At 40.1% G+C, this 25,273-nt stretch overlaps 1 protein-coding gene and 1 long non-coding RNA gene across 2 annotated transcripts in view; one reads left to right on the forward strand and one right to left on the reverse strand.

Moving 5' to 3' along the window:
- Nucleotides 1–25,273, forward strand: part of ST8SIA1 (ST8 alpha-N-acetyl-neuraminide alpha-2,8-sialyltransferase 1) — a 180,610-nt gene that overhangs the window by 122,475 nt on the left and 32,862 nt on the right. The window lies entirely within an intron of this gene.
- Nucleotides 4,717–15,322, reverse strand: LOC148777684 (uncharacterized). Its single transcript, XR_016037525.1, has 3 exons — nt 14,926–15,322; nt 11,984–12,070; nt 4,717–5,047 (listed from the first exon to the last, which is right to left on the reverse strand). It is a non-coding gene; the product is annotated as an uncharacterized LOC148777684 (long non-coding RNA).

The raw sequence follows: 25,273 nt of genomic DNA on the forward strand, positions 1-25,273 counted from the left end.
TTAATTGATTGCTTTATTATGATATTAAGAATTTACTTTCGAACTTTGAGACTTCAACTTGGGAAGTTATTATTTGCAGTAACAAAAAAGAGCAGGAGTGTTCTGTATGTGTGTTTCCATGTAGGCATATTAGAGACAGCAGTATCAGGGTGAACAGCTTGGGGTCAATAATTGTTTATCTTTGCTCTTGAGATCTCAGCAAATATAAATGGGCTTCCCTGGTGGCTCAGCAGTAAAAAGTCTGCCTGCCAATGCAGAAGATGCAGGTTTGATCCCTGGGTCAGGAAGATCTCCTGGAGAAGGGAATGACACCCACTCCAATATTCTTGCCCGGAGAATGCTGTGAACAGAGGAGCCTGGAGGGCTACAGTCCATGGGATCCAATGGTTATCACCTCTAATTTTACTAAAAGCAGGTGGGATTATGGAGATATTATCTGGGAGAACAATTATTTGTTTTATTGATGTACTTTAAAAAAAATAATTTGAGCTTTGAGGAAAATGACTTGGGTCCAAAAAAGGTTATAGCAACTTCTGTTTAATATTTTATATGACTCATGCCCTAGACTGTGTTCCTAAAGCGTCCTCATTTCTTCTGCCAGCTGACTTCTTTTTCCTTTTCTCTCCAAACTTAGAGCAACTTATCAGTGTTTGTACCAAGTTTTGGCAGTCACTGATAGCCATTCTGTCTTAACATCTGCCATGATGTAAGGGAATTTAAAAGACAGATGCTAAAACTGGAACTAGAGAGAACAAACAGAAGACAGAGAAGAAATACCTCTGAAAGAGTGTAGATCTGTGTGGAGTTTCAAACAGATATAAGCTCTTAAGAAAACATTGAAATTAGCAGTATTGAGTCCTCAGAGACAAAAAAATAAAAATTGTGGATAGACATGCCTGAGAACTTATTGAAATTTTCAGATGCAATACATTACTAAGTATGAAATTCTTATAGGAAAAAAAACAGAAATCAAAAGTCAGTAGTAAAACATGAAAATTACATAGATAGCTAAAAAAAAGCCAAATAGGAATTTTAGAAATGAAAATATAATTGCTGAGATGAACAGACATCAGATTAGACATACCTGAAGAGAGTATCAGTGAACTGGGAGATAGAGCAGATAATTTGCTGGATACGAGATATGCTAGAAAATATGCTAGATTTGCTAGAAAATATGAAGATAAGACAAAGAAACTTGGATGATGGAATAGAAGTTGCTCAGTCATGTCCAACTCTTTGGGACACCATGGACTGCAGCCTGTCAGGCTCCTCCATCCCTGGGATTTTCCAGGCAAGCATACTGTAGTGGGTTGCCATTTCCTTTTCCAGGGTATCTTCCTGACCCAGAGATTGAACCCCAGTCTCCTGCATGGTAGGCAGACTCTAACATCTAAGCTACCAGGGAGGATGGAATGAAAAGGACTAAAATCCAGTCTTTATTTAAATGGAATTGTGGAATTATAAAATAGAGGTGCAATGCAAGAGACCGGAATTCAATCCCTGGGTCAGGAAGATCCCCTGGAGAAGTGAATGACTATCCATTCCAGTATTCTTGTCTGGAGAATTTCATGGACAGAAGAGTCTGGCCATCTACGGTCATGGGTTCTCAAAGAGTTGGACATGACTGAGCTACTAATACCTTTTACTACTTTCAATGGCTGAGACATCTTCAGAATTAAAGAATAATATACCCCAATAAATACAGAAAGCAAGGTATGCAATTTAGTAAAATTGAACTAAAGATAATAAGAAGCTTTTAAAAGCAGCTAGAGGAAAAAGGACATTATCTGCAAAAGAATGATCATTAGACTAAAAACAGACTTCTCCAACAGTCAATGGAAGTCAGAAGACAGTGGGACAAGATCTTTCAAGTGCTGAGAGAAGGAAGCTATCAACATAAGAGTGTGTACAGATTATCTTTAAAATAATATAAAACATTTTCTAGAAAAACAGTAAAATTATTTATCATCAGCAGACCTTCACTGAAAGAAATTCTAAAGATTGTATCTCAGGAAAAACGAATGTTACTTCAGAAGGAAAATTTGAGATGCAAAGAAGTTGGTAAAGATATAAACAGATCTAAACAATCCTCACCTGCGTGAAGTAATATTTATATGTTATCTTTACATATGATATGTAGGAGCCACAGATATGGAGAGCCTACTTTAAGGGATGTGGACTGGGTCCTGGAAGCAAGTCCTCGCACATACCAAGGGATGACTGTATTGGAAAATAGCATCACTTAAATTGAGAAGGGGAGACTGAAATTTTTTAAAGCTCTTGTTTCAGTTTTTGTTGCGCAATAGCAAGTCATTCTCCACGGCTTAAACAACAGTCGTTTTATTGTCTTTCAAAGTTTCTGTGGGTCAGGAATTCAGGAAGGACCAGGCTCGGGAGATCTGATGCATCAAATCAACTTCAGAGGGTGGCTGGCGTTGAAATGGTGAAGGATTGGAGCAGCTGGGGTAGGCTGGGCATCTCTCTTTCTCCTTGTAGTCTCAGGAATCCCTTTGTGGTCACTCACAGCATGCTAGCTCAGGACAGTTGGACTGTTTGTACAGTAGTTGACTTCCACCAAAGCTAGTATCCAGAGAGAACATGGCAGAAGTCATGGCGTTTTTATAACCTCACATTGGAATGACATATAGGTCAGTTCTATCACACTTTTGTAGGTCGAGGCAACCACAAAGACCCACCCAGGGTTGAGGGGAAGAGTCCTGGCACAGATCCTCCTGATATTAGGAGAAGTGTCAAAGTCACATTGTTAAAAGAATATGACTTTGTTTGTGGTCCAGAGGTTAGGGGTCTGTCTGCCAAAGCAGGGCATGCTCAAGTCTGGTCGGATCCCACATTCTGCATGGAACAACTGAGACCTTGTGTTGCAACTGCTGAGCCTGTGCTCTAGAGCCCGTAGGTAGGTAGGTGATGTCGCTCAGTCGTGTCCGACTCTCTGCGACACCGTGGACTGTAGCCTACCAGGCTTCTCCGTCCATGGGATTCTCCAGGCAAGAATACTGGAGTGGGTTACCGTTTCCTTATCCAGGGGATCTTCCCGACCCAGGGATCGAACCTGGGTCTCCCACATTGGAGGCAGATGCTTTAACCTCTGAGCCACCAGGGAAGCCCCACACTCCTCAACAGAAGAAGCCACTGCAATGAGAAACTCACGCTCTGCAACTAGAGAAAGCCCATGTGTGGCAACGAAGACCCAGTGCAGCCCCCACCCCCCCGCAAAAGAATATGTGTGCTGTTGTGCTTAGCCACGCAGTCATGTCTGACTCTTCGTGACCCCATGGACTATAGCCTTCCAGGCTCCTCTGTCCATGGGGATTCTCCAGGCAAGAATACTGGAGTGGGTTGCCATGGCCTCCTCCTGGGGATGTTCCCAACCCAGGGATTGAACCCAGGTATCCTGCATTGCAGGCAGAGTCTTTACCAGCTGAGCCACAAGGGAATCCTTGTGTATGCTAGGTCATCTTTGGACAACATAATCTGCTACTGTCTGCCTTACATCACAACAATTCATATCCCTCGACCATTCAGAATAAACTTAGCTCCTCCATGAAGACTGCCAAGACTTACTTCATCACAGCATCAATTTCAAGTCCCAGGATCTCCAAAAAGTTGAAAGAAGGGGCAGCAACAATAACAGAAAGCCAAAAAAGAATAACTTGAAAACTAAAGTACAACAAAGGGGACCCTAGAAGATAAAATCGATTCTCTGAAAAGTTGACGAAAATTACCTAAAAGAGACATTTTAACATTTTTCTACAAATCTGTCCTAAAAACAAAGAGAAAAATCTCTAGTGTGTGCCAGCACACATATCATGCTGTAAGTAATTTGAAAACAGTTGCACTCTTCAGATATCCAAAAATATAGCAATGGTTTTGTAACTTGTGTCCATGTTGATGGAATATTATGCAGTGATGTTATGGAATAATGTTCATGAATAATTTTAGCAAATGGTAAAATGCATATTTAACTGAAAAATAAATATATAAATGCATGTGCTTCAATTATAAAAAATTACATGCCTAAGGAGATAAATCAACATTTTCCAATTTTGCTGCAAAGTTTTATAATAGGAAAAAATCATTAAAAAGCAAGCCTAGTTATTTTATATTATCTATATTAAAAAGCAGAGACATTGCTTTGCCAACCAAGGTCCGTCTAGTCAAGGCTATGGTTTTTCCCGTGGTCATGTATGGATGTGAGAGTTGGACTGTGAAGAAAGCTGATCGCCGAAGAATTGATGCTTTTGAACTGTGGTGCTGGAGAAGACTCTTGAGAGTCCCTTATACTGCAAGGAGATCCAACCAGTCCATTCTAAAGGAGATCAGTCCTGGGTGTTCATTGGAAGGACTGATGCTAAAGCTGAAACTTCATTACTTTGGCCACCTCATGCGACGAGCTGACTCACTGGAAAAGACTCTGATGCTGGGAAAGGTTGGGGGCGGGAGGAGAAGGGGACGACAGAGAATGAGATGGCTGGATGGCATCACCGACTCGATGGACATGAGTTTGAGTGAACTCCGGGAGTTGGTGATGGACAGGGAGGCCTGGTGTGCTGTGATTCATGGGGTCGCGGAGAGTCAGACACGACTGAGCGACTGAACTGAACTGAACTGAACTGAATATTAATTCATTTTGATGATATAGTAGCTCCTCCAACAACAGAGGAGCAAACAATAGAATGAAGCCCTGATTGTGTGTGTGTGTGTGTTCCTGCTTTTGCTGATCTAAGTGGGATTGGCTTGGTCCCCAGATTTTATATACCAAACTCAGAAAGTTAGAACATTCTATGCCTCTTTTCGGGAACATTGTACCAGGAGCAGTAGAAGTGAGCCTGGCGCTAAGACCCAGCTCCTGACGTGGAGTAGTTTTCACATCATGTCCATTTGTTTCCTCCCTTTCTCTTTACCTCTTGTTATTGTTACTCAGTCCCTAAGTCATGTCCAGCTTTTCACAACCCCATGGACTGCAGCATTCTTTCCAGCTATGAAGTTCTGATCCTCAGAATTAAGTAGCTAGTCAGGTCAAGTGTATCTGTAAAAGAATAATTAGTACTTAATTAGTACATAAATATTGAAGTAGCCTAAATTCTCATGATACTTTCATGCAGGTCCATTGAGAGTAGGTTACACTCCAGTGAGAAACCTTAAGGGGTTGACCCAGCAGGGTTACTAGGTTTATATTGACTTGCAACACGTTGAATTATAAGAACATGCCTCTGTAAATTTTTATTACTAAATTGCTTTAATTTGTTTAGTAGAACTTTTAAAAAATAAGAGGTCTATTCTTTGATTGAACCTATAAATTGTGATATGCATTCTAACTTAAATGATATCTGGATATGTCTCATATCTGGATCTGTGTATCACACCTGCACACACAACCACAGCCCATGAGGACAGACGTCTTAAGGAACAGAATCATGATGTAAATTATTGATGTGGGAAGAATGTACACTGGTGAGAGAAAGAACATATTTGATAAATATGATCCCTGGGGGCTCAGACGGTAAAGAACCCACCTGCAATGCAGGGGACACAATCCCTGGGTTGGGAAGATCCTCTGAAGAAGGGAATGGCAACCCACTCCAGGATTCTTGCCTGAAGAATTCCATGGACAGAGGAGCCTGGTGGGGCTACAGTCCATGGGGTCACAGAGCGTTGTATACTACTGAGCTACTAACAAGCATGCGTGCATGCACACACACACACACACACACACACACACACACACACACACACACACACACACTGCAAGTACTAATGAAGGGAAGGGCAAAAAGAAGGGATACACACAAGATAAAATAATTGATCAGAGGAGTCCAATTTCATATTATACCATTAGTGAAACTGAGCTGCCTTTTACAGTCTCTGGTGACCAGTTAGAAGCTGAGGCAGAGTTGACACTGCCTAAGTAGGGTGTGTGCATTGTGGGTCCTGCATATGCTAAGTTGGTTGACATTTAAAATATAACCAAAATGTTGGAATGCCTGTTGTGTATAAAGGAAGGCATGGAAACAGCAATGAGTTGCCAATTTGATTTATAAACAAGTTATTTCAGAGAAATGCTGAAAGCAACTCTATATTTTCTTGTAAGGCAGCAAAATAAAGCGAAGGAAGAAAATACCCACAAGTAGATGAAGCTGTATTATAAATAGTTACCAAAATGGGTGCAAAATGATTGTCTCTGTATCAAATGTCAAACAGCGCAAAGTGAAAGTAGGAAAAATTGCTAGTTCCTTTTTGTGTTGCCTGTGTGTGCTCAGTTGTTTCCAACTCTTTGTGACCCTATGGACTGTAGCCCGCCAGTTTCTTGGAATGGATGAAAGAAATGTCTAAGTGAGGAAGAGGCTAGTGGCAACTTCTCTGGTGATCCAGTGGTTAAGATTCAACGCTGCGAATGCAGTGGGTACAGGTTTGATCCCTGATCAGGGAGCTAAGATCCTACCTGCTGCGTGCCTAAAAGAGCAAAAAAAAAAAAAAAAGAGGCTAGTGCAGGACTATCTGTAGCACTATTGTAAAATCATTGAGTTTTAGTTTCATTGCAGTATTATTTTTTTCATCTATTATTGTTAAATAATATAATAACATCTCAGATCTGATGAAATATGATTTCTTTTATATAAATAATACCTGCTAATTACTGAGAAATAGAAACGATTAGGTAGAAGGAAAGAATAAATGGAGAAAGAGTGACCCATACCAGAAGAAACACTAACCATTGCATAACCATTAGGTATATAGGACTGACCCATGGAGAGGCTAGTAAGACAAGTATTAGCATTATCCTGATTTTTCGATGACAGGCAAGAGAAGAGATTTGCTTCAATCAAATATAGTGTCAAATTGGCTTGAACCCAGGACTTTGGACTGTTTTATTTTCCTGGAAAGTAGTTGGAGAACGATCACCTAGGGGTTTATAGTTGCTATCACAGCTTATATTTAATTGTTATCTCTGGGAGAGGAGGGAAGAGAAAACTCCAAGAGGCCAGGAAGGAGTTTACCATTTAAAAGGGAAAGTGAGAATTTTTGATTAGGAAACAACTGGGTGAAACTCCTGAGGAGATAAAAAAAGTGATTTATGCATTTGTAATACTACATACTGCAGCCAAGAAATTAAAAGATGCTTTCTCCTTGGAAGAAAACCTATGAAAAACCTAGAGTGAGTGAGTGAAGTCACTCAGTCATGTCCGACTCTTTGTGACCCCATGGACTGTAGCCTATCAGGCTTATCCGTCCATGGGCTTTTTCAGGCGAGGGTACTGGAGTGGGTTGCCATTTCCTTCTCCAGGGGATCTAAGAATTGATGCCTTTGAACTGTGGTATTGGAGAAGATTCTTGAGAGTCCCTTGGACTCCAAAGAGATCAAACCAGTCAGTCTTAAAGGAAATCAACCGTGAATATTCATTGGAATGACTAACGCTGAAGCTGACGCTCCGATACTTTGACCACCTGATGGGAAGAGCTGACTTATTCTAGACAAGACCCTTGATGCTGGGAAAGATTGAGGGCAGGGGGAGAAGGAGGCAACAGAGGATGAGATGGTTGGGTGGCATAATAGACTCAATGGACATAAATTTGGGCAAACCCTGAGATACGAAGGACAGCGAAGCCTGGCATGCTGCAGTTCATGGGGTTGCAAAAAGTTGGATATGAGTGAGTAGCTGAACAACAGCAAAATTACTGTAGTACTAAGATTCTGACAGCAACAGGAGATACAGAAGAATCTCGATAAATGTTAAAAAAAAAAAAAAGGAAAAACAGAAGAAACCACAGGATTACTACTGAGACATGAAGAGTCAGCAAGAAAAAGACCCTGGCCACTGCAAGTTAATACAGAAAACTTTCGTATTAAGGCTGAATTTACCATCTCTCCTATTTCCAGTTGTTTTGCTGGGGGCTGTTTCAAAGAGAAGCACCCCATCACTAAATACTTGCTTTTCTTCTTGTAGCTTTAAGCTCACCCCTAAGCATTTCCCAGGCTTCACCTGTGGCTCAGCAGTAAAAGAATCGGCCTGCGAACGCAGGAGACTTGGGTTCCATTCCTGGGTTGGGAAGATCCCCTGGAGAAGGAAATGTAACCCACTCCAGTATTCCTTGCCTGGGAAATCCCATGAACAGGGGAGCCTGGTGGGCTACAGTCCACGGAGTCACAAAAGAGTTGGGCGTGACTTAGCAACTAAACAACAGCAGCAAGTATTTCCCACCTGCACAAAAGGAAATTGATTACTCGTTTTCAGGGTAATTGTGATTACCCCTCACTGGGTTCTCTTCTTCTATTATGATTCACCTTTTTACAATCAATTCTCACAGCCAAATTATCCTGTGATATTTTAACTGAGATCTTCTTTCAATGCTTCCAATTGCTTTCCTTCAGATGAGGCCCTTGTCATCGCCTTCTAGTTCAATGTGCCCTGTTGTGGGAATACTCTTCCACGGGGCACCTCCTCTTCTGGACCACTCCTGCCATTTCTCCACTGGAGCTGACTTCCACTCTTCTTTGTGACCACTCAGGCTTGTGAGCCACACTGTCTGCTTAGTGTGCTTTTTTCTCATACTGGAGTAGTTTCTGTTCTTTCTTACTGTCCTCACCTTCTATTAACGGTATTTATCAGTCCAAAGAAACGAGCTTTCCTATATGCCACTAAGAACTGGTAGGCAGTTCCACAGCATTTTTCAAATCCATTTACTCTTCCACTTCTAGATGATTATATACTGTCTTCTCTCTCAGACTTCCCGCATCTCCTGCTCATCCCCCTTCTTCAAGGTAATAACCTTGCTTTCCACTTTCCAGAGAAAATAAAAGAGATGAGAAGGAAACCTCCCTGCTCCCCCTCCACAATCTCTTGCCTGGAGTTAATTCACTTCTTATTCCTTTTTTTTTTTTTTTTAAAGTACCTGTTTATAGTTCAGTTCAGTTCAGTTCAGTCACTCAGTCGTGTCTGACTCTTTGCGACCCCATAAATCACAGCACACCAGGCCTCCCTGTCCATCACCAACTCCCAGAGTTCACTCAAACTCATGTCCATCGAGTCGGTGATGCCATCCAGCCATCTCATTCTCTGTCGTCCCCTTCTCCTCCCGCCCCCAATCCTTACCAGCATCAGAGTCTTTTCCAGGGAGTCAACTCGTCGCATGAGGTGGACAAAGTATTGGAGTTTCAGCTTTAGCATCAGTCCTTCCAATGAACACCCAGGACTGATCTCCTTTAGAATGGACTGGTTGGATCTCCTTGCAGTCCAAGGGACTCTCAAGAGTTTTCTCCAGCACCACAGTTCAAAAGCATCAATTCTTCCGCGATCAGCTTTCTTCACAGTCCAACTCTCACATCCATACATGACCACTGGAAAAACGATAACCTGTTTATAGTACAGCTTCCCAAATCTTAACCATTTGTTTAAGTCAGCAGTCCCCAACCATTTTGGCACCAGGGACCAATTTCATGGAAGAAAATTTTTCCATGGACCAGGGATGGCTGGTTGCTTCAGGATAATTCAAGCTCATTTTATTTATTATGCTGCCATTGGTCTGACAGAAGACAGAAGGCAGAGCTCAGGCAGTAAGTAGTGCAAACGGTGGGGAGCGACTGTAAATACTGATGAAGCTTTGCTCACTCGCCTGCCTCTTCCCTCCTGCTGTGTGGCCCAATTCCTAACAGGCCTCAGGTTGGGGAACCCTGATTTAAATGACATTTAGCTGTATCAGCAATTTCAGCTTTTTTAAAGAATGAGTCCTGGAATCTTTTCACGTGTTCTAATATGTGTGTGCTGCGTGCTCCATGTCCAACTCTTTTGCAACCCCATGGATTGAAGCCCCCCACGTCCCTAAGTCCATGGAATTTTCCAGGCAAGAACACTGGAGTGGGTTACCATGCCCTTCTCCAGGGGATCTTCCCAACCTAAGGATGGAACACGTGTCTCTTGTGTCTCCTACATTGGCAGGTGGATTCTTTACCACTACACCACTTGGGAAGCATCATTCTAATCTACTAGATGCAAGTTGGTAGTCTAGAACCTTTCTGTGTGTGTCTGTAGGTGTGTCTGTGTGTGTCCGTGTGTGTCCGTGTGTGTGTAATCTTCCTTTACTATCATCCTAAAGAATCCCTTCACCTTTTACGTGTATTGATCACTGAATTCATGTAATCTGTATCATCTTGCTTGGATTACCTCTTCAGTTTGCTGGTGCATAGTCTCCAATAGCTTACCAACAATAGGTACAAGGGGATTAAAGGTTTTGAGACCCTGTGCATCTCAAATTTATCTTTATTCTACTCTCACACTTGGTTGACATTATTGTTAGAATTTTACTTATTGTTTAGAAATCCTTTTAGCATTCAGAAAGCATTTCTCCAGGATTTTCTAGATTCCAGAGTTGCTTTTGAGAAAAGTGATGTCATTCTGATTCCTTACTTTTGTATATGACCGCGAGTTCTGTTTCACCTTGCATTCCAAGCTAGTCTTATCTTTACCTCCTCCTCTTTGTGCACCCCCAGTGTTTTGAAATTTCACAATGATGTGCCTTGTTATTATTGGCCTACTTTCATTTATCACGTTAGAACTCTGTGGACCTTTTTAGTCTGAAGGCTCATGCCCTCCCACTTTAGGAAATTTTCTTGGGTTATTTCTTTAATTCCATGTTGTTACTTGTTAGTTCTCATCTTACTTTTCCTAGTAGTACCATGTGACACATTTGATCCTTCCTCTTAATGCGTCTTTATTTAGCTTCCTGAAGCTTCCTTCACTTAGCCAGCTTCACTTAGCTTCACAGTCTTGATTTTGCTTCTCAGTAGCCTTTTATTGCTTATCTTCTAAATCTACAAACATTGGAGTGGCCCAGGAGTCTATCCTCTAACATTTTTCACTGTTTGTTCATTCTCTACAGGATTTCTCCCAGTTTCATGGCTTTAATTACTATATGTACTCTGATGACTCCTAAATTTGTACTGCAGCCAGGACCTTTCTTTCATCTCCAGGCTCATATAACCAACTCCCAGCTTGGCTAATCTTTTGGATATTGAATATGAATTTCAAACTTAAAATTATCTCTGCAGAACTGTTTTCCCCCCTCTTTAAGACCCATGGTTACTGTCATCTTCTTTGTCAGAAAAAACTATGAAAAATTTTCAGTTGTTCAGTTCAGAGGATTCTACTCATTCAGTTCATAAAACTTCATCTATCTTGGCTTACCTCTTTTTTGCATACCTTGCATTGGATTAACTCCACTGCCAGTGCTGATGAACCTTCTTTTAAACATTGTAACCATTTTTCACCTTATCCACAGCCACTACCTGGTCCAGGCCACCACGGTCTCTTTTCTGTTTTATGCAATAGTCTTCCAACAAATTTTTATCCTTCCACTCTTACCACGTGTGCCATTCAGTAAGCTATTGTTTCTTAGCTACAGACACAATTTCCTATTCAGTGTTTTGTGATGTTGGAACCACGACTCTACAAATCATATTTTTCCTTTCCAGCTGGTTCCCTAAGAGGCTTTCCAATAAGGGGTAATAGACAGAGATTGGAGGAAGAGGGCCTTTCTTCTTCCTATTGGCATCCTGTGGATTTCCTGTCTGTATCCTTGAGTTTCCTGTTTCCTTATGATTCTTATAGCATCACCCTAACAATCGTCCCTTTCCGTAGCAGTAGCTGAATCCAATTGGCATTTTTTCCAACACTTTTAAGCCAGTCACCACACAGATAAGAAATTCTTATTCTTGTCTTCTTGTAAACCCACATTAACCCAATCTAAGCAATAAAGCCTGTTGTGTTAGCATAAAATGGAAGAGTTAGTCTTGGCCATCCCAAATTCTTTTGTTTCCTTATTCTCTTTTCAGGCACTTTCTTCCCACAGGGGCTGGTTTTTCTGCTGTAAAATTTTGCCTCAGCCTTAAAACAATTATTTTCTGTGATGTTCTTCAGCTCAAGCTTGGAAAAATGGCTAGTATTTGTTAATCTGATCAGTTTCCTCTTACCTGTCTGGGAGTGCAGGTGTTAGTGACAGGGGTAGTGATGGTAGCACAGATGGTATTTCTTATCAGGATCTCCAGCAGAACATGGGTCTTTGGAAAAACATATGCAGGATTATAATATAATTGTATATTTAAATATTTACATTTGGAAAATTTAAGAAACGTTTTTGTTGTTTTCACAATTCAAATTAAATGAAATCATGTTCAGCAACATTTTCTTTTGGTTGTTTGGGATTTACAGATTTGTGATTCTTAGTGGAGGTCACAGCTGCCTTGGGGAGTACAGTGTAGGGACAGTGGTCCAAGGGACCTTAGTGTTTATTTATTTTTGGCTACATTGGGTCTTTGTTTCTGTGTGAGGGCTTTCTCTAGTTTTGGCACATGGGCTTCTCATTGTGGTGGCTTTGCTTGTCATGGAGCATGGGCTCTAGGACTCTGAGGCATGTGGAATTTTTCTGGACCAGGGATGGAACGAGTGTGCCATGCATTGGGAGGTGGCTTCTTTACCACTGAGCCACCAGGGAAATTCATAATGTTTATTAAAGAGAAATTTGGTTTGAGAAACTCTGCTTCATATTTTCTCTTTCTCTTATTTCAGCATCCTATCTCCCATTCCAATGATGAGGAGTTCCTTCTTTACAAGAGCCCTGTCCCAGAGGCAGGACCCTTTGATTCAGATCTTTTCAACGTCCAGTCCCTACTCTTTTTTCCCTAAGACAGTTAACAAGTCATTTGATGAACAGATCTTTATTGACATATTAATGAGTGATAATGAGTTAGTGTTTTACTCCTCTCAGTGTCTTTATGGAACCACCTGGAGGAATCTAAGTGCTTTAGCAAATGAGAATAATTCTCTAACTCTGGAAATGGCAGGCACCTCCACTATCTTAGGAGTGGGAGATGGGGAGGTATTTTCTGTGAAGGATTGGAAAAGAGTCAACTTTAGGGCTGTTTATGTCACAACAGGTATACAGCTGGTTATTCCTAGAGCTGACCCTGCTACCACAAGATTAATGATGGTTTTTGGAGAACTAATGGGAAACAGACTCTGCTTTTTTACTATATCACAGAGCCTGTGGTCTGCTATTGTCTTCTAAGACCAGAGGCTCCTGAAATGTTGTCTCCTTCTTAGGTTACATCTCAGCTCATCACTGCAACAAATTCTGTGAAACAAAAAGGCTGCCTTTTTCAAATCTTTGCTATATAATAGCCTGTGCCAGTTATCACTAAAAAGTCCAGAAGGCATAGTCTTCCTAACAAATTCTCATTAGATACTTGTTTTCTGATTAGAAACACTTGTGTTATCGTGCAGGAGCTTTCAGTTATTATTTGTTTGAACATTTTTCTCCTTCCTTGAGATGCTTTTCTTTCTTTTTAAATTGAAGTATAATTGATTTGGGCTTCCGAGGTGGCTCAGTGGTAAAGAATCTACAGGTCAATGCAGGAGATGTGGGTTCGATCCCTGGGTCAGGAAGATTTCCTGGAGAAGAAAATGGCAATCCATTCCAGTATTCTTGCCTGGGAAATCCTGCGGACAGAGGAGCTTGGTGGGCTACAGTCCATGGCATCACAAGAGTTGGGCAAGACCATACCATCACCTCTACTACCATGGTGTAAGAATGGCCATGGTGGCCAATTTTAAGCTACAAGTGTGATGTCTAATTGGAATTGAGAAGTGCAAATGACTCATGTGCCTTTAGGAGCTAACTTCAGCTGGATCTGTTATTCACAATTTGAGAAAATAGTTTCAATATTCTCTTTGAGATCATATAACAAAATCCTTGGTATGTATTGTATACTTCTTATATTAGTTTCTTTGTGTTGCCATAACAAACTGGGTGGCTGAAACCAACAGTTGTATTGTCTCGCAGCTCTAGAGGCTGGCAGTCTGAAATCCAGGTATCGACTTGTAGATTCATCATTCCAGTTTCTGCCTTTGCCATCACATGGCATTCTCCCTGTGTGCGCCTGCGTGGCTGTGTCTTCTCGTCTTACAAGAATATCAGTCATTGGATTAGGGCCCATCCTAATCTGTTGTGACCTAATTTTGACATAACATCGTGAAGGCCCTATTTCCGAATAAGGTTGCATTCTGAGTTTCTGGGTGGACAAAGATTTTGGGAAGGACTCTATTCAACCCAGTGTAAGGATTAATACATAAAACATAAGAAAACAAGGACTTGCCTGGTAGTCCATTGGTTAAGAATCCACCTTTCAATGAGAGAGATGCAGGTTTGACCCCTGGTCAGGGAACTGGACTCCCACGTGCCTCAGGTCAACTAAGCCCACATGCCACAACTGAAGAGAAGCCTGCAGTCCACAACCAGAGAAAGGAAAGATTCCTCATGCTGCAATGAAGGTCCTGCATGCTGCAACTAAGACCGGATGCAGCCAAATAAATAAATAAATGAAATCTTAAAATAAGAATCAGTTTTTTTAGAAAAAGACACCAACCACACAAAAATAACATTAATGTTACTATTTATTTGTTCTGAGGATGGAGTGCTTTCTGCTGGCAGAAATCACAGGAAGAAGATTATCCCAGAACATAAAGTAGAAAATCCAACAATAATTTGGGGGAGAATTTACATCAGCTATGAAAAGAAAAAGGGTAAAACTCTTCCATATTTAAAGATAGTATGCAAATAGACACCAAAAATATTACAGCCCAGGAGCTAATTGGATATAAAGGTGGAAGAGTCAAAAAGGAGTAAGTGCAGAGGACTCATAAGATGAGTAAGTATTCACAGTATTGACAGTTAAATACAATTACATCAAAATAACAAGCCATCTATTTTTAACCTTCGGAATAGCAAAAATAAAGAGAAACAATGATGATGTTCATTCTCACGGGAGAATAATGGGGGACTAAATTAGTGCAATCTTTTCTTTTAGAAAAACAAAAGAATTGACATGTATTAAGAACTTTAAAAAAATGCTCTTACCTTTTGAATTAGTAATAACACTTCTGAAAGTCAATCCTACAATGATAATCTTGAAATCTGTATGGCAAAACAAAAAAAAAAAAGGAGGGAGGGAATCAAAGAGTTAAGTCTTTTTTTGAATAATTAGAAACACTCTATTGTTGAAGATTTATTGTGGCGAATGTAATCCATTCTAGCTAGTCTAAGCATAAAGGGACTTTTAAAAATGAATTTTAAAATCACTGGGAGGCTGATGAAACATTGAGGAAACAGAGAACTCCAAAAGCTACACTGCAGAACAAGTGTGATCAGTAGGGTGCAGAGCAGGAAGCCTGCCTCAATGAGAAACCACACCAGCAGCTGCTAGCTCCAGACTTCCAGCTTCTTTAGTCAGAATCTGACTTGCAAATAAAGACAGTTGTTTCCAGTTTTGTTTTGCACTCCCGAGACTGAAGTTGTTCATTTGGCTGAATTTCCACAGGAAATGACCAAGCAAAGACACCCAGTTGGAGTTAGTTGAGTTTCCGCAGCCTCGGTGAGGTCCTTCTGGTCTTTTTCTCCCTATTCTGTAGAATTTCCTGCAGCCAATACTTCTTTCTCCTTGCTTGCCTCAACTATGATGTTCAGATCAGAAATGGCAATCGGAGAATATCTGTCTCTTAAAAAAAGCTAAACACTTGAAAAAAGAACCTAGAATCTTCAACTGAACAGTCACTATGAAAATTGTTAGAGTTGGACCACAAAGAAAGCCGAGTGCCAAAGAATTGGTGCTTTTGAACTGTGGTGCTGGAGAAGACTCTTCAGAGTCCCCTGGATTGCAAGATCAAACCGGTCAATCCTAGAGGAAATCAGTCCTGGATACTCATTGGAAAGACTGACACTGAAGCTCAAGCTCTAATATTTTGGCCACCTGTTGTGAAGAACTGACTCTCTGGAAAAGATCCTGTTGCTGGGAAAGACTGAAGGCAGGAGGAGAAGGGGACAACAGAGGATGAGATAGTTGGATGGCATCACCGACTCAATGGACATGAGTTTGAGCAAACTCCAGGAGTTGGTGATGGACAGGGAAGCCTTGCATACTGCAGTCTATGGGGTTGCAAAGAGTCGGCCACAACTAAGTGACTGAACTGACTGAATATTACTCACTTTTCTTCCACACTGAGTTCTTATTTAATTAATATCCCTTTTGTATTTTGAATGAGTAATTTTTACCAACTATGACAAACACATAAACTCTTTAGTGTCTTTTCTGTCTTCCTTAAGTGTTGGAGATTTTCTTTTTGGAAAATTAGGGGCTTTCTCATGTACATCGATTCCTGGAATAAAACTACTCAAGAAGAGCCAAAGGTTTTTGTTTTTGTTTTTTTTCCCTGTGACTCCTTCTTGTGAGTCAGCTTCTCTTGCTGAACGTTTCTCTGGACCATGATTTTCCAACTCAGCATATGACCTAACAAGACTTTTCTCAGAGATTCTGAGGAGCAGTTAACTGCTCAACCTAGTTGCAGGAAACCCTTATAGGATGAGGCTAAATAGTATAGACTAATGTGTTAAAAATAAAATTAACACAAAAGCAGATATAATAAATCAATGCATTTTTCCCCAAAGTCATCCTTCATACAAATATATTTGTTCAGTCATCCTAAAACACTGAGATTATAGAGCATGATATTAAGAAGATTTCAACATATGTGCTGTTCTTTTTTTTTTTTTTAACCTTTCTTTTCCAGTTTTGAACAGTGGGAGAAGTTGATATTAACCATGTTTTCAAGAGATAGGGGAATGAGTTTTGTGTATATATAAAATATGAAATTTGTTATCAAAATACTTTCTAGCTTAGGTAGGCAGTGACTCAGGACAGATAGAAATGGAATAAATCACTATTTGTCCCACATCTACGTGTAAGTGCCAAAGATGGTTAACTTTAAAAGATGATGTAATCCACTAAAACTTGAATCACAACATTAAAATAGATGTTCTGTTTTCAACAACTGTAATATAATTAACTCATAGCCTCTGTTCTTACCTAGCCATAGAATCAACTGTTTTGCAACCTGCTGAGGTTTGTTTGGTGCTGTTTGCAGTTCATGATTAGAAAGACTTAGAGATGAGAGGAATGGGTGTATAATTAGTCCTTGAAGCTGAAGAGAGCATGTGGGACAGACCTTTTCACCTCCTCTTCTTTGTTATTTTCTTCCCTTTGCTATTTCTCTCTAGATTGTTGTTCATTGTGGCAGATAAAGAATGGAGTCAGTGATAGGGAAAGAAGTGAAGTGATTTTTGTTCCTTTTCTCTTTATTTCTCTAATTCTGTAGCACATAAGCTTTTGATCCCCTGATTTTATCTTCCCATTTGTTTTTGGTAGCATTTTTCATTCATCTCTTCTTCTTCTTGTCCCTTTGTTTCCTATTCTTCTGTTCTCTTTCTTTTTTTCCTTTCTTCTCCATCTGTCCTCATGCCTCCTTCTGTTTTTTCCAGGTGATGGTATACATTGGAGAGTTAGGGTATTAAGAGAGTGTATGAGCAGGGTGTGTGTCAGAAAGGACCACATGTCTCTCCAAGGTGACTGGTAGCCCAAGTGGAGTCCATGTTGGTGCTGGGAGGTGAATTAAAAATGACTGAAGAGTTTTCCCAAAGGTGGGCTTGAGATAATATCTCCAGATCTCCATAGCCTCCCTGGATATTTTGAGAATTATGACATTTCCATATTTCCAGTAGAAAGATACAAAAACATTAGAAATGCCAATGGAGGGGGAATTATCTGGCAGTTTAGTGGTTAGGACTTTGCACTTTCACTTCAGGGGCATGGATTTGATCCCTGGCTGGGGAACTAAGATCCTGTATGTGGTGCTGCCTGGCTGAAAAAAAAAAGTACCGATGGAGAAGAGGCCCCAGATTGGGGAAAGGCAGGCAGCCATGGATTACAGAACAGCAGAGGGGACCATGACTTGAGTGGAAGTCAGCTTGGTGTCCAAAAAAACCAGAGATACTAGCCACGTCTCAGAGACACTAGAGCTAAACCCTAAGAATCCGATAACAGCAACCACACCAACTTAGAGATGACCAGAGAATCCATTATTTCTATGAGACTCCAGAAGGGAGAAGAGCAGGAGAGACTTCCTGAAAGAGGAAAAGTAGCTCTGATGGAGTTTTGCTTTTTATATTTTTAATCTTATTTTATTAAAGATTTAAAAAATTTGGACCATTTTTAAATTCTTTATTGAATTTGTGACAATATTGCTTCTGTTCTGTGTTTTGTTTTTTTGGCCACAAGGCATGTGGGATTGTAGTTCTCCTACCAGGAACTGAACCCAAGCCCTGCATTGGAAGCACAGAGTCTTAACCACTGGACCTCCAAGAAAGCCCCAAGTTTTGCATTTTAAATGGATAAAATATTTACCCCAAAGACTGTTTTACTTCAAAAGACATTGAATTACTTTAAACTGACAAATTGAAGGTTTTCTTGTCATTAGTAAGAATCTAACAAGATGAAGGCAACTGTAAAGGGTAAAAAGTGAGTGAGACTTTTCTGAGTAGTATGTAAATTTCAATCCTGCTTTTAGGGGTGTGTATGTGTGTGTGTGTTTGTGTGTGTGTGCTGAAAGATGGAAATCAGTGTGTTAATAGAGGTCAACTCTGAATGGTGAAATTGTTATGTGATTATTTTATTTTTCCTTCTCATCATTTAACATGTATTTATTGAACATTTACTATACGCCAAACATGCTTCTTTATGCTTATTTCTTAATTTCTCTACAATTATACAATTACTATGTTTTGCTTTTGTTAAGAGAAAAACATCATTTAATGCTACTTAAGGGGTTGGGGGCAGGAGGAGAAGGGGACGACAGAGAATGAGATGGCTAGATGGCATCACTGGCTCGATGGACATGAGTTTGAGTGAACTCCGGGAGTTGCTGATGGACAGGGAGGCCTGGCGTGCTGTGATTCATGGGGTCGCAAAGAGTCAGACACGACTGAGCAACTGAACTGAACTGAACTGAAAAATGAATTTATCCAGTTGACTCGTAGATGTGGTATTTCAATGATCTGTATCCCACCATGTGAATTGTAACCAAGCCTTGAAGTTGGATTCTTCTCTTCCCAAGTATATGTTTATGAGTTTAGTTAATTATAAATTCCAAGCTTCTCAGTAATCATTTTGTAGAGTTTATACAGAGCTTACTTCCTATACAGAACTTTTCATTCACAATTTTAGACCTACCATGTTATGATTATATACAAATCAGAATTCTGTCTTGATTTTCAGAAGTAGAGCAAGCTTGCTGAGTAGCACGAAACCCTAGTAATCAAATGATCGTACACAAGAATGGATTAGAAAGGTTCAGTGGAAGTTAAGTCTGGTAGTTGATTATGTTTTAGAGATAATGACCTCTCTATGTAATGACCACATCAAATACAATGAGTGTTCTTTGCAGATCAGTCATGGACACCCTGACATGTCTTGTGGCTGCTTGTACAAGTAATCTTTGCAAGGTACAGGTGGCACAGCTAGTGGGATATTTCCATCAGCTCTCCTGTGGCTATTAAATACACTCTCTGGTAGCTTTTGGGATTTGTAAATGATTAGTTGATAATGATTTCATTTTTAAAAATTCTCATGAAGAAATCTCCCCAAATTAGTCATATCTTTTGGTGGTAGTATCTAGCATTCAATCTGCAAAGTCATCCAAAGTCGAGTAGAACATGAAGTCTTTGTTTCTTTGGATCAGTCAGTGGACTGCATAGTGATATCAAGTGCCCCTGCCCTCAACTATTTCTTGGCTCTTAAGTTCAACTGATTATCCTCCTCTACGCCCCCACCTCCAGATACCTAGAGGGAAAGGATCCTTTTCTTCAGACTCTTCCCAGATTTTCAGTTTGAGTTGAGTTTATACCACAAAAGAAAAATGCAAGTTATCTTCTAACTTTTTGATTGAGAAGTAATCAAAGAAATAAAGACTCTACCCACTCCAATATTCTTGACTGGAAAATTTCATGGACAGAAGAGCCTGGCAGGCTACCATCCAGGGGATCACAAAGAACTGGACACGATCGAGCGACTAACACATTCACATTCAATGACATTAAGACATTATTTAATTTAGATTTATGACAGTGGTTTTTATTGACAGATTTTTAAATTAAATAATCAAATAATGAAATATATCATTAATTAAGTAAATGTGATACCTAGAATAAACATTAAAGATGTTTGTGCAAGTGATTCCATTAACTGTTTTAAATTACATTTTAGAGGGCACAAATACATTCTTTGTGATAAATAAAGATGCTACATTTTACGGTATTTTGGAGAAATCTCATTCTTTTATAAAACTTTGATGATATTTAACTTTTCTCTTTTTGATTATATAAAAGATTCTTTGATATTCTTTTTTTTGCTGTCAATAAATCTCTGACAAATTGCCTGACACTGACCATTTTCACTGACCCTTAGACTTATTCTTTTCTTGTTATTTCCAAGTGTTCATTGACAGTTTGAATATCAGTCATGTATTTAATTTTTTTCCACAAAATAATAAAAATTGACAAATGTACAGTTAATCCTCACTTCAGTATTCTAGTAACGCCTATATAAACTTGTGCCAGCCATATCCTGCCTAGGAAGTAGCTTTTCTGCTCATTTATAACTTGTTCCTTTGGCAGTAATATTTGCTTTCTCTGAGTTCTTTAAGAGTCAGTTTCCCATCACTTGTTCTCACCGACAGAAGAGGTAGAAAGATGATGACAGTGATGGTGATGATAATGCTGGTGATGATGTTGATGGTGATGATGGTGTGAATAGTGATGATGGTGACTGCAGTGGTGATGGTATTGATAGTGATGATGATGGTGGTGATGATGATGATGGTGGTGATGATGGTGAATATGATAATGGTGATGATGATGATGATGATAATGGTGATGATGATGATGATGGTGATTGTGGTGGTGATGGTACTGATAGTGATGATGATGGTGGTGACGATGTTGATGGTGGTGATGATGATGATTGTGGTGATGATGGTGAATATGATAATGGTTATGATGGTGATGATGGTGATTGTGGTGGTGATGGTATTGATAGTGATGATGATGGTGGTGATGATGTTGATGTTGATGACGGTGAGAATACGGATGATGATGATGATGGTGGTGATAATGATGATTGTGGTGATGATGATGAATATGATAATGGTGATGATGATGATGATGATGGTGATTGTGCTGGTGATGGTATTGATAGTGATGATGATAGTGGTGATGATGTTGATGGTGATGACAGTGTTAATAGTGATGATGATGATGGAGGTGATGATGGTGAATATGATAATGGTGATGATGATGATGATGATGGTGATTGTGCTGGTGATGGTATTGATAGTGACGATGATGGTGGTGATGATGTTGATGGCGATGACAGTGTGAATAGTGATGATGATGATGGTGGTGATGATGATGATGGTGGTGATGATGATGAAAGAGAAAAAATTGTAAGAATTCTTATGTGCCAGACACTCTTCATATCATACATATGAACTCAGCTAGACCTCACAGTGACCCTATAACTAGGTGCTCTTGTCATCTCCATCTTTTTTCAGAGAAGGAAAGCTGAGGCATAAAGAGATGAAATAACTTGCTTGAGGTTGCATAGTTTGCATTAAGCAAGGAAGACACTGAGTGTGTAGTCTTTTCAAAGTACCCTCTCTATAATTGGAAGGCCATCACTGTATTAAAATCTTTGTGAGATACAAATATGGCAAAATCTTTTGGCTTTTAAAATGGAATCTATTTTTTAAAATACAGTATTACTGTTTTGTGCTAACATTGCCATATATTTTTACTTATATGGTCGCATTCCACAGATTAGAATATACCTCACTTACCAAGAGAGTTCCAGAAAAACATCTATTTTTGCTTCATTGACTATGCCAAAGCCTTTGACTGTGTCGATCACAATAAACTGTGGAACATTCTGAAAGACATGGGAATCCCAGACCACCTGACCTGCCTCTTGAGAAACCTGTATGCAGGTCAGGAAGCAACAGTCAGAACTGGACATGGAACAACAGACTGGTTCCAAATAGGAAAAGGTGTACGTCAAGGCTGTATATTGTCATCTTGCTTATTTAACTTATATGCAGAGTACATCATGAGGAACGGTGGGCTGGAAGAAGCAGAAGCTGGAATCAAGATTGCTGGGAGAAATATCAATAACCTCAGATATGCAGATGACACTACCCTTATGGCAGAAAGTGAAGAGGAACTCAAAAGCCTCTTGATGAAAATGAAAGAGGAGAGTGAAAAGGTTGGCTTGAAGCTCAACATTCAGAAAACAAAGATCATGGCATCTGGTCCCATCACTTCATGGGAAATAGATGAAAAACAGTGGAAACAGTGTCAGACTTTATTTTTTTGGGCTCCAAAATCACTGCAGATGCTGATTGCAGCCATGAAATTAAAAGATGCTTGCTCCTTGGAAGGAAAGTTATGACCAACCTTGATAATATATTAAAAAGCAGAGAGATTACTTTGCCAACCAAGGTCTGTCTAGGCAAGGCAATGGTTTTTCCCGTGGTCATGTATGAATGTGAGAGTTGGACTGTGAAGAGGGCTGATCGCCGAAGAATCGATGCTTTTGAACTGTGGTGTTGGAGAAGACTCTTGAGAGTCCCTTATACTGCAAGGAGATCCAACCAGTCCATTCTAAGGGAGATCGATCCTGGGTGTCCATTGGAAGGACTGATGCTAAATTTGAAACTGCAATACTTTGGCCACCTCATGCGACGAGTGGACTCACTGGAAAAGACTCTGATGCTGGGAAAGGTTGGGGGCGGGAGGAGAAGGGGATGACCGAGAATGAGATGGCTGGATGGCATCACCGACTCTGTGGACATGAGTTTGAGTGTACTCCGGGAGTTGGTGATGGACAGGGAGGCCTGGTGTGCTGTGATTCATGGGGTCGCGGAGAGTCGGACACGACTGAGCGACTGAACTGAACTGAACTGAATTTTCTATCTTAAAAGAAATCAGTATCTATTTTTAAAGTTTACTGTGGCGTTAAATTCCCACAAGGATGGAAAGTAGTGAAGTAAGTAAAGTGTTTATTGCATGCATGCTAAGTCCCTTCAGTCATGTCCAACTCTTTGTGACCCTATGGACCGTAGTCCGCTAGGTTCCTTTGTCCATGGGATTTTCCAGGCAAGAATACTGGAGTGGGTTGCCATTTCCTTCTCCAGGAGATCTTCCTTACCCAGGGATCAAACCTGTGTCTTGTATGTCTCCCACATTGGCAGATGGATTCTTTAACACTCATGCCACTTGGGAAGTCCAGGCTTTAAATATGGAAATTTACAGAAATGAATATAACTGCTACTCTGAGAACTACAAAAGAAGCCACAAAAGAACACCTTTGATCAGAAAAATAAGCACAATTTTATTTGTCCTGGAAAACAATGAAATATTTCTAAATAGTTCCTGAGATTGAAAAATGATTATTTGATTCTTAGAGGGTTTGATGTTTGTCAAGAATTATCATATTCTTTTTACAGGAAAATGAACCAGCTTCTAATGAGAGATTTGTATCTAAGTGCATTATTCAGTTTCTAATTACCCATTTTCTGGTAAGGCAGGGTAATAATTTGTGTAAAAGCTAGTGAAAGAAAATGTTGCTTGACAAATGTGAAGGCAATCATAAGTATCCCTTGTATTCCTGAAAAAAAAAAAAAGACATTTTGTTCTGCAGCATATTTTGGAATGTATTAAATACATTCTGTGACAAAGATGCAAACATGCTTAGAAATTCATTGATTCCTGTATGCATTTATTCACAATGAATGCCTGCACTGTGTCAGGCACAGTATTTGGCTTAGGGAACACAGAGCTAAAGGATATTAGCCTTTTCTGAAGGAACTCAGTAAAGGAACTATAAAGAGAAGATTACCTGACAAGGTAATTAGTACCTTAATAAAACTAAAGTGCTCAAAGAATGCTAAAAGTTAGCTACCTAATCGAGGCTTGGGGTCATGGAAAACTTTCTCTAGCAGATGCTATGAGTTGAGTCCTGAAAGATTAGTAGAAATTAGCAGGGCAATGGGGGTGTTCACTTCAGACAGAAAGCTAGCATGTACAATGGCTTGGGGGCATGAGTGTGTGTGGACTGCTTGAGGAACATCAGGTAATTGGCCTGAGCAAAAGCAGAGTGCTGATGATGATAGCAAAAAGAGATGCTGGAGAAGTAGACAGGGATTATATCATGAAAGGTTTTGAATATCCAGATTGGTTGGACAAGTTAAGGACAAACCATTGAAGAATTCCTCCTTGATAGGGAGTGATATGGTCACAATGGGACTTGGGGCAGTGACTTGGGGAGCCTTGAGAAGGATGGACTGGAGACTGAGGGATCAGTTTGGATGTTGTTGCTATGATACAGAAGAGGATTTATGATGATCTGAAATAAAACTGTGGCATTGAGGATATACATCAGTTCAGTTCAGTTCAGTTGCTCAGTCGTGTCCAACTCTGAGACCCCATATGCTGATTGCTCTAATGAACTACTCCAAATCTTTATTAATACAATAATATAACCTTTCCCATCCAAATATAATTTGAGGTCATTTGAGGAAGGGGAAGGGATCAGTTCCATGCTATCATTTATGAACCTAAACTTCTCTGCAGTGGTTCCACCATTTTCCTAGGGCCATAGAATCCTTGACTATGTCTACTTTATTCTGTCTTACTGACAAAAGAAAGACTAGGGCAGCAAATATTGAGTATTAGGGAGAGATTTGAGGGTCCTTGCCAAAGTGTCACACAGCAGTTCTGTCCAGAACACATTATGTGGCTCTACCCAGCCACAAGGGATTCTGAGATATAGTCCTTCTGTGTGCTCTGGAGCTTGGTGAGCATTGTTCTGTCACTTAAGTCATGTCTGACTCTTTGTGACCCCATGATTGCAGCACACCAGACTTACCTGTCCTTCACTATCTCTTGGAGCTTGCTTAAACTCATGTCAATTGAGTCAGTGATGCCATCTAACCATCTCATCCTCTCCTGCCCTCTTCTCCTTTTGCCTTCAATCTTCCCCAGCATCAGGGCCTTTTCCAGTGAGTTGACTCTTCACATCAGGTAGCCAAAGTATTAGAGCTTCAGTTTCAGTGTCAGTCCTTCCAATGAATATTCAGGGTTGATTTCCATTAGGATTGACTGGTTTGATCTCCTTGCTGTTCAAGTTCTCAAGAGTCTTTGATAGCACCACAGTTCGAATGCCTCAATTCTTCGGCACAGCCTTCTTTATGGTCCATCTCTCATATCCGTACATGGCTACTGGAAAAACCATAGCTTTGACTATACATATACATATATATATATA

The sequence above is a fragment of the Moschus berezovskii genome, chromosome 6, assembly GCF_049115385.1.
Source record: "Moschus berezovskii isolate FMDL1 chromosome 6, NW_MosBer_1.0, whole genome shotgun sequence".
NCBI classification, from domain to species: domain Eukaryota; kingdom Metazoa; phylum Chordata; class Mammalia; order Artiodactyla; family Moschidae; genus Moschus; species Moschus berezovskii.